The sequence below is a fragment of the Peromyscus maniculatus genome, chromosome 20, assembly GCF_049852395.1.
Source record: "Peromyscus maniculatus bairdii isolate BWxNUB_F1_BW_parent chromosome 20, HU_Pman_BW_mat_3.1, whole genome shotgun sequence".
Taxonomy (NCBI): domain Eukaryota; kingdom Metazoa; phylum Chordata; class Mammalia; order Rodentia; family Cricetidae; genus Peromyscus; species Peromyscus maniculatus.
Genome location: NC_134871.1, coordinates 70,210,473 through 70,222,329, shown reverse-complemented (window position 1 = coordinate 70,222,329; position 11,857 = coordinate 70,210,473).

Below are 11,857 nucleotides of genomic sequence, written 5' to 3'. Positions count from 1 at the left end.
TTTATTTATTTATTTTGAGTCAGGGCCTCTCTACATAACCCCAGCTGTCCTGGAACTCACTCTGTAGACCGGGCTGGTCTCTAACTCAGAGATCCACCTGCCTCTGCCTCTGAGTGCTGAGACTAAAGGTGTGCACCACTGCTGTAGTATTATAAATCTTTTTTTTTTAGCCTTCCAAGGAGACTGGGGCCATTCACCAGGGTAGTTATCTACCAAGGAAGAAGGGGAGAAAAATCTCATTTTTCCCATTTGTTTATTTTTGTGTACGTATAGAGAGCAGAGGACAATTTTTAGGAGTTGGATCTTGCCTTCTACTATGTGGGTCCTGGGGAGTAAACTGAGATCAGTAGTCTTGGCTTACTGGCTAGGCCATCTCTCTGGCCCTAGTGGGGAATCTTTCAATACTGATTCTGGATTGGTACCAATTCCTATTCTTTCAGCATTGATGTAAACTCAAAGTAGGAGTTCTGGGCTGGAAAGATGGTTCCGTGGTTAAGCACTCAAGCTTTTGCAGAGGACTCAGGTTTGATTCCCAGCACCCACGTGGTGGATCACAACTGCCTGTGTCTCCAGATCCAGGGGTCAGATGCCCTCTTCTGGCCTCTCCAGGTCCTTGCCCACATGTGGGACACACTCACTCAGGCACACACATATATTCATAAATAATAAATAAATGGTACACACCTTTAAGCCCAGCACTTAGCAGGCAGAACAGGCAGATTTGAGTTTGAGGCCAGCCTGGTCTACATGATGAGTTCCAGACCAACCAGAGTACATAGTAAGAACTTCTTTATTTATTTATTTATTTATTTATTTATTTATTTATTTATTGTTTTTTCTTTTTTTTTCTTTTTTTTTTTTTCTTTTTTTTTTTTTTTTTTTTTCGAGACAGGGTTTCTCTGTGTAGCTTTGCGCCTTTCCTGGAGCTCACTTGGTAGCCCAGGCTGGCCTCGAACTCACAGAGATCCGCCTGGCTCTGCCTCCCGAGTGCTGGGATTAAAGGCGTGCGCCACCAACGCCCGGCCTTATTTATTGTTTTTTCAAGACAGGGTTTCTCTGTGTAGTCCTGACTGCCTTGGAACTCACTCTGTAGACCAGGATGACTTCAAACTCACAGAGATCCTCCTGCCTCTGCTCCTGAGTGCTGTGGGATTAAAGGAACTCCCCGCCCTCCTCCATCACCCCACCTCCCCAGAATCCATCACGGCAGTACGTTTTGCAGGGTCTGACTCATTGTGGCTGGTGTGTCTCATGAGTCTGTGTCATTTCTCATTCTGGAAGATGTAGTCAGAACACATGCCCTGTTCTTGTCTGGACTCTAATGCTGGCCTCTAGAGGATGCAGAAAGTGTTGTGGAATATTAATTTGTGTTACATCCATTTATGCTGTGGAATAGTGGTTTAATGATGCAAAGACATGTTACATTTGTTTGATTAAATAAAAGTAACCTGTGGTCAGGAGGGTGAGCCAGCAACCAGCCAGAAGGAAGTGGAGGAACCACGTGTAGCTAGGGTTCTGAAGTGGGCGCTGAGCAGAAGGACGCCCTGTTTTGGGGGAGGCACGAGCTGGGAGAAGTCAGCTACTTGCTTGCTATTCAGCCTCTCTGAGGGAGCAGAATTTCGCCTCAACCTTTGAATCCCGAGTTCTGTGGAGGGACAGAGATCTAAATAAAGTTTCCTTTAGGGGCCGTGGTAGAGCTGGTGCCCGAGGAACAGATTCCCGCCTGGCGATGGCCAGTGCGGCCAACCGCTGTGGAGCGGCAATCACTGGTTAGCACAACAGTAGATTAAGGGCAGCTACTGAATTTAATGAGAAACAACAGGAAGGGGCTCTTTCCCCCCCTAACTAAAGAGTTAAAAGGTAGGAAAGAAATGATACTGGAAATCTTGGGGAGACCCTGCAGAGCCATCACAGGATACCTGGGAAATTGGGATGCTCTCTTGGGGATCTTTGTTTCATTAATTAAAGAGTTTGCAGTTGGTCAGTAGTGGTGCAAGCCTTTAATCCCAGCACTCAGGAGGCAGAAGGAATCTCCGAGTTCAAGGCTAGCCTGGTCTACAGAGCGAGTTCCAGGACAGCCAGGGCTATGTAGAGAGACCCTGTCTTTAAAAACAGAAATAAAAACAGGAAAAAAAAAGCATTAAAAAAAACAGACTTAGGCTTTGTCCATCATTTGGGGGGGAAAAGAGAGATGGTTAGTCATTTCTTAGGCCAATGAAAGGCAAAGGCAGCCGGGCGGTGATGGCGCACACCTGTAATCCCAGCACTCGGGAGGCAGAGGCAGGTGGATCTCTGTGAGTTCGAGGCCAGCCCGGTCTATAAAGCTAGTCCAGGACAGGCTCCAAAGCTTCAGAGAAACCCTGTCTCGAAAAACCAAAAAAAAAGAAAAAAGAAAAAAGAAGAAGAAGAAGAAGAAGAAGAAGAAGAAGAAGAAGAAGAAGAAGAAGAAGAAGGAAAGAAAGAAAGAAATGCAAAGGCGAAGGCAGTTTGTCTTTAAGGGACATTAGGAGCCAGGAATTCTGGGTAGGAAAAACACATTACGTTAAGGTGAACCCCACCCCTCTTCCTAGGGTGTCACCTAGCCAGGCCCCTGACCTGCCTCGCTGATTTAAGAAAGGAAACTAGGATGTGTCTCCACTTAGAGACAGATAGAGGAGCCCGGTGGATGCCATTCTGTCTCAACCAAAACAGTAAACCAAAAGTTCCTATTTTTCTGGAAGGACCTCGGTGATTTGTGCTTTCATCAAGGACCTCATGGGTGGCAAGGATGTTTCCCAACGCACCCCAGTTTATTAGAAAATGAAACTGAACTTCTTGAATGAGTTGAGGGCTGGTGAGCTGGCTCAGCACATAAGGTCACTTCCTGCCGATCCGTATGACCTGAGTTCCGTTCCCAGGATCCACATGGGTAACCAAACTCCGCTCTCATGCCATGGCACCTGCCCCGCAGCCCGTCTTAGCCACTGTTCTGTTGCATGAAGAGACACGTGACCAAGGCAAGTCTTTTTTTTTTTTTTTTTTTTTTTTTTTTTTTATCGTCTTTCAAGACAGGGTTTTTCTGTGTAGTTTTGGTGCCTGTCCTGGATCTCGCTCTGTAGACCAGGCTGGCCTCGAACTCACAGAGATCCTCCTGCCTCTGCCTCCCAAGTGCTGGGATTAAAGGCGTGCGCCACCACCGCCCAGTCAAGTCTTATGAAAAGGAAGCATTTCACTAGATGTTAGTCTGTTCTTGCTGTGGTGGAAAGGACAGGAACAGCCCTGGAACTGTAGCTGAGAACTTTACAGCCTGATCCCCAGGTAGCTGTCAGGGAGACACTGGGTCTGGGGAAGGCTTTTAAAACCTGAGTTCATCCTCCAGCCATACACCTCCTCCAACAAGGACACACCTCCTCCAACAAGGACACACCTCCTCCAACAAGGACACACCTCCTCCAACAAGGACACACCTCCTCCAACAAGGACACACCTCCTCCAACAAGGACACACCTCCTCCAACAAGGACACACCTCTTCCAGCAAGGACACACCTCCTCCAACAAGGACACACCTCCTCCACCAAGAACACACCTCCTCCAACAAGGACACACCTCCTCCAACAAGGACACACCTCCTCCAACAAGGACACACCTCCTCCAGCAAGGACACACCTCCTAATCCTTCCAAACAGTTCACAGGAGACTAAGCTTGCTTATGAGGGTCACTCTCATTCACACCGCCACATTCCACTCTCTGCCCACCCCACCCCTCATAGCCTTGTAGCCATATCATAATGCAAAATGCATTTAATCCAATTTCAAAAGCCCCTCCCCCCACCCCCCACAGTTTTTCACAGTCTCCAGACAGCTGAAAAGTCCAAGGTCTCTTCTGAGTTTCAAGGCAATCTCTTAACCTCCTGTAAAATCAAAATCAAAGAGCAGATTACAAACTTCCAGCATACGATGATACAGAACAGTCATTACCATTCCGAAAGGAAGCAGAGAGCTGAGTGAGGAAACACTGGACCAAAGCAAGACTGAAAACCAAGAGGGTAAACTCCAAATTCTGCGTCTCCATGTTCAATGTCAAAGTAACAAGCTTTTTTGAAACAGGGTTTCTCTTCACAGCCCTGGCTGTCCTTGATTTCTCTACATAGAGCAGTCTGGTCTTTAACACACAGAGATGCCCCTGCCTCTGCCTCCCGAGTGCTGGGATTAAAGGCATGCGCCACCACCGCCGCCCAGCACAAAAGTATTTACAAAATAAGAAAGATAAAAAAAATATTTGAAGCTCGGGAGGCAGAGCCAGGCAGATCTCTGTGAGTTCGAGGTCAGCCTGGTCTACAGAGCGAGTTCAGGAAAGGCACCAAAAACTACACAGAAAAACCCTGTCTCGAAAATAAAAAAAAAAAAACCTTTGTTTACACAAAAGCCCCCGCTGCATTCTGGGAATTTGATGGCCTGGGGCTGTGACCCCTTTCTCCTTTTTCATTTCCTGCTCACCAATTCTTTTAAGACTCTGAGTCTTACCCTAGCCAACGGGGGACAGACACAGACATCATGTGTTGTTAGAATAAAAACCAAATGCAAACCCCCTAGATCATCGGTTCTCAGCCTTCCTGATGCTGCAACCCTTTAATAGAGTTCCTCATGTTGTGGTGACCCCAACCATAAAATTATTATTATGTTGTTGCTGTTTCATAACTGTAACTTTGCTACCACTAGGAATCGTAATGTAAGTATCTGATATTTCTGATGGTCTTAGGCAACCCCTATGAAAGGGTCATTTGACCCCCAAAGGGGTCACTGCCCACAGGTTGAGAACCACTGCAGTAGATCAAGAGTAAAGTTTTGCCTGTCATGGTGGCGCACACCTTTAATCCCAGAACTCAGGAGGCAGAGGCAGGTAGATCTCTGGGAGTTTGAGGTCAGACTGGTCTACAGAGTGAGTTCCAGGACAGCCAGGGCTGCATAGAGAAAGCCTGTCTCAACAAAACCAAGATAAATAAATAAACAAAAAAATAAATAAATAAACAAAGTGCTCTGCAACACATATACTAAAATTGCAATGATAGGCGCAGTAAAAGCATGGTCCCTATGCAAAGATGGCATGCACATTAATAAGTATTTACATTTCAGGGCTCTTCTCTCTCAGTAAAAAGTAGACCAACACCCATACTGAGTGGCTCACAACTGTCCATGACTCTAGCTCGTGTGTGTGTGTGTGTGTGTGTGTGTGTGTGTGTGTGTGTGTGTGTATTCTCAAAAAACCAAAATAATTCATTCTTTAGCACAGGAGCCTTTGGAGACATTTCATAGACATTTGGCAATGAGAGATTCAAAAACCAAGCATCCCAGGGCTTTGGCTTTGTCACTTACAAGTGGATGCAGCCATGAATGAAGGACACACAGGTGAATGGAAGGGTTATGGAACCAAAGAGGCTCAGGAGAAGGTTCTAAGAGACCGGGTGTCCGCTCCAATGTGGAAAAGAACTTTAAAAAAGGATTTTATTTATGTGTGTGAGCATGTATCTGTATGTATCAGTGTGTGGTGCCTGCAGAGACAGAGAGGTCAAAAGGTTTTTGGGAAAATTTGGTGATGGTGATTGGGTGGTCACCATGACTGGTGGAAGCCACAGTGCTGGCCATGGTGGCAGTGGGAATAGCTAACTGGATTTGGTTATGGTGGAAGCAATTTTGGAAGCAGAAGCCACAATGATTTGAGCAATTACACATTCAGCCTTCATAGTCTGAACCCCTGAAAAGGAAGCTCTGGCTCCTGAGGCAGTGGAGGCTACCACTGCCAAACCACAAAACCACGGTGGCCAAGGTCATTCCACAGCAGCCACCGTTCCACTGTCAAACCACGAAACCACGGTGGCCAAGGTCATTCCACAGCAGCCACCGTTCCACTGCCAAACCACGAAACCATGGTGGCCAAGGTCATTCCACAGCAGCCACCGTTCCATTGTCAAACCACGAAACCACGGTGGCCAAGGTCATTCCACGGCAGCCACCGTTCCACTGTCAAACCACAAAACCACGGTGGCCAAGGTCATTCCACGGCAGCCACCGTTCCGGCAGTAGCAGAAGGTTTCACTTACTGCCAGGAAACCCAGCTAGATAAGCGACGGGGGGTGGGCAACACACACACACACACACACACACACACACACACACACATACACACACACACACACACCAACAAACAACCCACCCTTGCTTTACGCTGACTTGTATAGCGGGTCTTGGGAAAGTATGAGTTATTCCAGCTGTCAGTTTAATTTCTGTCGCTGTGACCAATGCAATTTAGGGGTGAATGGGTTAATTTTGGCTCCAAGTTCCAGCTTATTCTGGGGAGGTGAGCCTGGTAGGAGCTTGAAGCAGAGAGTAGAGAGGAGTGCACTATGCACACAGCCCACTTAGTTCAGGATCCCTGCTAGGGAATGTGCCACCCATAGTGGAAGCGTCTTCCACCTCAATTCACCTAATTAAGGCAACTCCCCACAGACTTGTCTCCTGGCCAACTGGTTCTAGACAGCCTCTCTCCCTCTCTCTCTCTCTGTCCCTCTCTCCTTATATATATTCTTTGACAATATCTTGCTGAGACTCTCTTCACAGGTAATGCTAGGTTAGTTCATCACTAGAACATCATACTGAGAAAGGGTTATCTCGTACATACTTACGTGCGTGCGTGCATGTGTGTGCGTGTGTGTTCGTATATGAGGGTTCTTGTGTGTATGGGAGCCAGAGAACAGTCCTTAGAAGCCACATATGATGGTTTGAACACTTGGTCCCCTGCTGGTGACGATGTTTAGTTGGCAGCTTTGCCAGAGGACATTTATCCCTGGGGGCAGGTTTGGAGGTGAAGAGCTTTGCCTCTTTCCAGGCTTCTCCCCCGTTGGGATTGCAGTTGACGGTGTAAGTGCTAGCTCCCTGCTCTGGCCTCCACACCTGCCACCTGCCGCCAGGCTTCCCCGCGTGATGGACTCTTATTCTCCGGAACCATAAGCCAAAGGAAGTCTTCTGTAAGTTGCCTTGGTCATGGTGTTTTATCACAGTAATCTGAAAGTAGCTAAGACACCCTTGTTTTTTGGAATGGCACCTGTCACTGGTGTGGAGCTCACACAGTAGGCTGGGCTGGCTGACCAGTGGGGCTGGCTGACCAGTGTGCCTTGTCTGCCTCCCAAATGCTGTGATTAAAGACATGGGCCAGCCACCAAGTCCAGTAGATGAAAGTGTTTTAATAAACAATGTATAATACAGTTTTGTGACATTCTCTCAGACCTCTGGGAAAGACTTAAACTTAATTCCGTTTTCTTTCTTTTAGAAATGTTTTGTTTTATTGAGATAGGGTCTCAGGTAGCCCAGGCTGACCTCCAAACTTGGTATGTAGCTGAAGCTGACCCCTGAGTGTCCTCTTCTCCTGTCACAGTAAAACAAAACAAAGCTAGACCCCACGTTGGGAGGACTGTGCCACCAAGTGTGGCTGGAGTTTATTTTTGCCCTTTACTATTTGGTGCCAAAGCTTCAGGCTTCTCTGGGTGACTCTACTTCCCTTCTCACTCCGAGGGTCGTGGCTCCTCCCTGGGTCTTTCTGGAGGAAGAGAACAGGAATGAAAGTGAGGTGCTGGGCTGAGCACAGACTTCCTTCTGAAGGCCCGGAAAGACGCAGCAGGTGGAGAAGATGAGGGAGGGAGTTGTCTGGGGCAATCTCTCAGAGGAATGAGGCCCTGGGCACTTGCTCGCCCTTCATTCCGAGGGCCTCTGATGCCAGCAGACACCTGTTTGTAGGGAAGAAAGAAAAAAAAAGAAAAATCCCAGAGGGTGGGATTTCAGACGCCTGCTGGAGAGACCACAGACGGCCTGGAGCTTCACGATCATTCCTTTGCTAAACTGAACACCCTCCAGGTGCTTAAGGCTTAAAAGTCGTGAATAGTGGTGACCGCCAAATCCCAGGAAAAAAACAAATATTCCCCCTGCCATGAGCTCATCTCCCTCCCCTGTTCTTTATTGAGAATGTGTGAACCCCACCCTCCCCCAAGAGCTGAGACATGGATCTGCAGGGTAACCGGCTCAGTCCAGTCACGGCTCAGTGGTGTTTGGCCTTGTTACTGATTTCACAATTCAATCAAGAGACGTAGTTTGGGACAAACACCACTAAGAGACAGAAGGAGGTTTGGGTCTGAAGGACCAAAGTACAGGAAGTAGCCTTCAATTTCAGTCATTATGGTTGTAAGGTGTCTTTTCATTTGTGACTATGTCTAGATGCCACAAGGGCTCAGGAGTTACAGATGGTTGAGCCGCCTGGCGTCAGTGACGGGAACCGAACCCAGGGTCTCTGGAAGGACAGCAACTGCCATTAACCAGTAAGCCATCTCTGAAACTCCCTATGGCCATAATCTTTATCACCAAGGCTTTATGATTTTGTCTGTTTATTTCTTCTAGAGCTGAGGACTGAACCCAGGACCTTCCCTCGCTAAGTGAGTACTTGGCCGCCAAGCTGAATCTCCAGCCCTGTCATCAGGGGTTTATATGGACAGTGCCTGCCTGGAGTAGGCAATTAAGGCAGATGCTGTCCTTAATTTAGAACACATTGTTCATAGACATGGCCTCGGATTTATACTCTGAAAATTAACTGATAAGCCTAAGATCTATCCTGTGACAGTTAAAAAGGGAGAGTCGTCTAGAACCATTGTAGATAGTGAAGACCTAACCAGGCCAAGGAGAGGGTGCGCTGGCTGGTCTATGTCAACTGGACACAAGCTAGAGCCATCAGAGAAGAGGGAACGTCAATTGAGGAAATGCCATCATAAGACAGTAGGCAGGCCTGTAGGGTATTTTCAGATCCCCCCACCCCAGACAGGGTTTCTCTGTGTAATCCTGGCTGTCCTGGATCTCGCTCTGTAAACTCATTCTGGTCTCAAACTCAGAAATCTGTCTGGCTCTGCCTCCCAAGAGCTGGGATTAAAGGTGTGTGCCACCATCGCCCAGCTCGGGGATTTTCTTAATTAGTGATTGATGTAGGAGGACCTAGCCCATTGTGGTAGGAGACACCCCTGGGATAGCAGTTCTTAATCTGTGTGTGTGTGTGTGTGTGTGTTTCGAGACTGGGTTTCTCTGTGTAGCCCTGGCTGTCCTTTCACTCTGTAGACCAGGCTGGCCTCGAACTCAGAAACCTACCTGTCTCTGCCTCCTGAGTGCTGGCAGCACCACCGTGGTGGCTCTGGGTTCTATAAGAAAGCAGGCAGAGCAAGCCATGAGGAGCACCCTCCATGGCCTCTGCATCCGCTCCTGCCTCAGTTTCCCGCCTGGTTTGAGCCCCTTGACTTCTCTCAATGGACTGACTCAGAATATGTTAGCCAAGTAAACTGCTTCCTCCCTAAGTTATTTTCGGTCATGGGGTTTCATCACAGCAGTAGTAACCCTGACTAAGACACTTCTGAGCCCTCGCTTGGCGCTTGCCACCAAGCCTGAGGACCTGCGTTTGATCTGTGAGTCCCACAACGCGGGAAGAAAGAGCCAGGCCCTACAAGTTGTCTTCTCAACACCACACTTGTGCCCTGGCACACGTACACACACCCCTCCCCAATAAATAAATGTAATAATGAAAAAAAATGAATCAAGCCTTTCAGAAGTCAGTGTAGGGTTGGGGATTTAGCTCAGTGGTAGAGCGCTTGCCTAGCAAGCACAAGGCCCTGGGTTTGATCCTCAGCTTAAAAAAAAAAGTCAGTGTGTAAGAAGGCTGAGTGTGTCGTTGGGGGTTGGTTATAGGAACTGTAACTCTTCAGTTAGCGAGGGCGTATCTCCTGCCTCTGACTTCTCCCATCCCCTCCCACCCTGCACACATGTGTGACACCCTAAGCCTTTCCTCTCCCAGGCAACATAACCTTTGCTAAGGCTTGAGATCAGAGGAATTTTTACTCTGTGTAGTCCTTGGCACTAAATAAGCAGACCTTTACCCAGGATCAGCAAGACCCACCCTTGGGAGCCACTGAGTGCTGCCTGGCACGTCCACAGCAATTAGAGCAAAGGGCCAGAGTTCAGGAACCTTTTGGAGGGACGCTCTCCTGAGCCAGTGTTGGCCCCATCCTGGGTCCTGGCTCTGGAGGAGACAGGGCAGCCCCGCCTCAAAGCACTCTCCACATAGGCACCTTCGCACATACGGCGAGGTTCCTAAACCTGCCTGAGATGAATCGGTATTAGAAAGAACGCAAGTGGGGCTGGAGGGCTGGCTAAGCGGTGAAGAGCACTGGCTGCTCCTCCAGCAGACCTGGGTTCAGTTCCCAGCACCCACACAGCAGCTCACAACTGCCTGTAACTCCAGTTCCAGGGGCTCTGGCACCCTCACACAGGCATACATGAAGGTAAAACATCAATGCACATAAATGCATAATAAATGAATCATTAGAAAAAAGGAGAATGCAAATATTTTTTTTCCTGTGCTGATGATTAAACATAAAGCCTTCCACAATGAGTAGCAACATTATAAGCCTAGGAAGACGTCAGGCGTTTCACAGTTTGATGTTGCTTTAGGGAGAAATACTGCTTCATCTGGTAATGGTGGCTCATGCCTGCCCTCCTAGCCCTTGGGAGGCAGAGGCAAAGACAGGCTGACAGTTCAAGGCCGTCCTCGGCTACACTGTAAACTGTCTCAAGAACTGGAAAACCGTCTCAGGAACAAAATAATACAGTCTGTTGCTACAGTGAGGAAAACAACGTGTTCACGTGTTCCCGTCAGTGCCGATCCATGTGCTAACAGCTCCTCAGAAGCTGCCTGCCCTGTCCTAGAGTTTTCCACTCACTGATCCGCACACCTGCAAGTTCTCCCTCAGATAGGTATTCATATCGATTGCTCTTGTGCTTCCAAATCACGGAGTGGGGCGGAGAGATGCCCGGCTGCTACAGAGCTTGCCTCAAAAGGCTTGAGGACCTGAGCTTCATCACCAGATCCCCTGTAAAAGCCGGACACGGTGAGACAGTCCCAGGATCCCAGTCCTGTGGAAGGGAAGACAGCTCACTGGCCAGTCAGTCTAGAGGAATCAGTGAGCTCCAAGTTCAGGGAGATGCTGTCTCGAAAAATAACGTGAAGTGGGGTGTGATGGCGATCACCTTTAATCCTAGCACAGAGACAGGTGGATCTCTGTGAATTCAAGGCCAGCGTGAGTTCTAGGACAGCCAGGATAGCTCCACAGAGAAACCTTGTCTCAAAAAAACAAAAATTTATTTAAAAAATAATTAATAATTACACTCATGATATTAATTACATTTGTGGTATTCATTGATTACATTCGCAGTATTCATTCAATAGTTATATTTATGATATTCATTAATTACACTAATGTGTATTGATTTATTACATTCATGATATGTAGCTAGAGTTTTCCTGCCTTGCCCACAGTCAGGAAAAATCTTTGTCACCCTCCAGTCCCACAGCCGCTCAGACCCAACCAAGTAAACACAGAGACTTATATTGCTTACAAACTGTATGGCCATGGCAGGCTTCTTGCTAACTGTGCTTATAGCTTAAATTAATTCATTTCCACAAATCTATACCCTGCCACGCGGCTCGTAGCTTACTGGCATCTTTTCATGCTGCTTGTCCGGGTGGTGGCTGGCAGTGACTCCTTCTGACTTCCTGTTCTTTTATTTCTCCTCTCTGTTAGTCCCACCTATACTTCCTGCCTAGCCACAGCCAATCAGGTTTTATTTATTGATCAATCAGAGCAACTTGACATACAGACCATCCCCCAGTACAGCCAAGTGCAGACCATCTCAGACACCTGCACTCAGGCCCGTGATCCTAATCATCCTCTATGCAGACCTGCTGGGTAAAGCCACAAGGAACCCAAGAACAGGCTCCCACAGGACATACAGAACATT